We start from the raw sequence: 3,325 nt of genomic DNA, 5'->3' as shown, positions 1-3,325 counted from the left end.
TCCTTGCTCATTTTGCGGACTGGTTTGACAACCAGTTTTTCCTGTGTGTATGTGATGTGTTGTTGTTGTTGTTTTTTTTAATTAACATGATTATATTATTTAGAAGCAACTTTATTCATGTTAAGTCATTAAAATACCCATGAAAAATAAACGCAGCCTCAAGGTGTGCTTAGTCCATTGATAGCAAGGGTGTCTAATCCTGCTCCTGGAGAGCTGTCTTCCTGCAGAGTTTAGCCCAAAGTATACTTCAGTTTTGACACCAATGCTTAGCCAATGAGCACAGCCAAATGCACAGTCTTTCAAATATACTCCATTTCACAGTATGCATGTACACAAGCACCAAGGCCAGGAAGGCCATCCCAGAGTACACTTTCACAACACGGAGCCACCCAAGGTGGCCATCCCTGCCTGTTCTGTCATGGCCAGAGTGCCGTCTCTGAGTTTCAATGTCTCTTCTCGACCATGATTTCCATCTCTGCTGCTGTGGTTATCTGATCCCTCAGCTCTGCCTTGGTGCTCTCCAGCCACTGTGGTCTCCTGCTCTGCCATGGTTTTGTGATTCCCAGTGGTCTTCTGCTTCGCTGTGTTATCCTGATACTCCTTGGGTCTCTTGCTACACCTTGGTCCCTTGTTCCATCAGCATTCCCTGTGGTCTCCTGTTGCACCTGTGCGAGAGCTATAAGCATTAAACATTCTTCTCCTGATGCTCTGCTCACATATTTAAATAAGATATACTGTACCTTCTTGCTTTTCATATTCTGTCATACTAATCACCGACTAAATTTGTTAATTTATAAATTATTTAATTAACTTGAGGCAATTTATTTATTGTCTGCTAATTTCACTTCAAATTGAATTCACAATTTTCAGGATTAACATGAATAAGCACGTTCAGTTCAGTTATATCAATCTCCAGTGAAAAATGAAAGCAAACTGTGCTGGTTCATTATTTAATTATTATGATAAGAAAGATTTCTGAGAGCTAACTGAAAATTAAAATAAACAGCTGCCACACAAATAGGCTAAGCAACCGGCTAAGCAGTAAAGTTTTGAGTTTGCAAGAAGTGTCTAATATGGGTCATTTATTTTATTTATTTATTTATTTATTTTGCAGATGACTATGAGAAGATGGAGTTGAAAGAGATTCCTGTTGACGGTATTATCCGGCCGTTAAACCGCAATGAGGTTCTAGGTCTGATCTTCCGCCTTACAGCATTTGGTGCAGTCACCTATTTTACATTGTTTAATTTTCCTAATAAAAAGACTGTTCAACTCTTAATATTTTGTATTTATATTCTCCCCTTTAAATTCTCTCCACCCCACATTAAAAAATCCTAATTTAACACACCTCTGCCTGTTTTTTTTTGCACTCCCATTTGCTCAAATAGCAAAAGAAAAACTCCACAATAGTGTTTTCACTACTTTCAAAAAAAAAAATAGAGAGCGACTGATAACGGTAGTCAGTAGAGGGAACGATGTCAAATTTTCCTTCACTGCCACAGCCGCTGTAGTAGAAACACCCTCGCATTAGCGTTAACTAATTTTTTGTAATTTGATGCAAAGGTAATATAATACAAAGTACGGTGTTATAAATGTGTATACATAAAAAAAAATATAGCTGCAAGCAGCAATGACCGGGGTTCAAGCACTTGAAGGGAGTTGAAAGAGATTCCTGTTGACGGTATTATCCGGCCGTTAAACCGCAATGAGGTTCTAGGTCTGATCTTCCGCCTTACAGCATTTGGTGCAGTCACCTATTTTACAATAAAGTGGATGGCTGATGCTATTGATCCAACAAGAAAACAGAAAGCTGGACTAGTTCGCAAAAGTAGGTTTGGGATATAGGTCAATTTTACGGAAAAACCGTGCGTCCTAGAGAAAATCTGTGTAGCTCCATTTTTGTTCGGGTTGACCCAAGGATCGCAACGATGTAACATTTTTGAGTCTACGATAAAAGGTGCACGAGTTAGGGCCAAAAATGTCTGAAATTTTCGTTTTTTGCGCTGTAGCGCCCCCCTTTGACCGATTTGGGTGAGTCTTTGTCAGAATGTCCCCTCAGGGAGCTCTACCTGCTGGCAAAGTTTCATCTCTCTACACCTTACGGTTTGGTCTGCACAATCAGTTTTAGCGGAGAAAAATAATAATAATTAAAAAAATTCTAACAATTACAATAGGGTTTCAGCACTGCGTGCTTGAACCCCTAAAAAGGCAATATAAAAAAACTTTGGATGATTTACGATGCTGATGACCGTTGAAACAACACGTCATCACAGTCTTGTGAAAAGGGTCGATAGTTCTGGAAATGTAATATAGTTACACAAAGAGATATAGTAAAGAAGACAAGGATTTTTGAATCTTCAGTTTTTAGGTAAGAATGAGATAAAGATGGAAGAATATAGTCATAATACAGAATTGAGAGATGGTTCAAATAATGATATTATTTGTAACAGTGTTGGTGGGTTTGGTGAGAGTTCCATCAATTTGTATAGCTGTGCTACAATATTTCTTATTATGCTTAGCTTTAAAATGTTAAAATCTAAAATTCTAATAGCTGGAAATTGTTCTTCATGATTATAGTCCCTTTTCATGTAGACTGAGATCATTATATCTTAAAGAAATGTTTTAAAGGGGTCATATGATGCGATTTCAAGCTTTCCTTTCTCTTTGGAGTGTTACAAGCTGTTCGTGCAGATAAGATCCCTAAAGTTCCAAAGACTAAAGTCTCAAACCCAAAGAGATATTCTTTATAAAAGATAAGACTCGTCCACGCCCTCCTAAAACGTCTCATTTAAACATGCCCGTACATGTCTACATCATGATGTGGGAAGATTTGCATAATGCCGCCCAAATGTTCATGCAAAGAAAGAAGGCGTAACTTTATTGTTGCTCCCACCGCCGCCGCCATGTTGTGAAGATGCTGTGCGTTTTGTTGCGAAAGCGAAAATACTTTGTTAAAAGAGCACACGACTAGAAATCAGTGGTTAAGTTGTATTTACAACACTGTTCCAGAACAGTTCAACCCAAATATTCGTGAGTGTGCAACGCATTTAACGGACTGTTTCCTGAACCTACAATGCCAGCTGTTCTGACTCACAGTCTGTAAGTACGTTTTCATATTTAAAGGGGTCCTATTATGCTCTTTTACAAAGTCTTGATTTTGTTTTGGGGGTGTACTAGAACGGGTGTACTAGAACATGCTCTCATGTTTGGTGGTTCGAAACACGCATTATTTTTCACATAATTTACATTACAATACCTAATTTACATTACAATACCTTTCTCCCCAGCCTGCCACAAACGGCTCGATTAGTTCCGGCTTTGATGA

Source organism: Sinocyclocheilus anshuiensis, unplaced genomic scaffold (assembly GCF_001515605.1).
Source record: "Sinocyclocheilus anshuiensis isolate Anshui unplaced genomic scaffold, SAMN03320099.WGS_v1.1 scaffold1418, whole genome shotgun sequence".
In the NCBI taxonomy this organism is placed as follows: Eukaryota; Metazoa; Chordata; class Actinopteri; order Cypriniformes; family Cyprinidae; genus Sinocyclocheilus; species Sinocyclocheilus anshuiensis.
Note: the sequence above shows the minus strand (reverse complement) of the source record.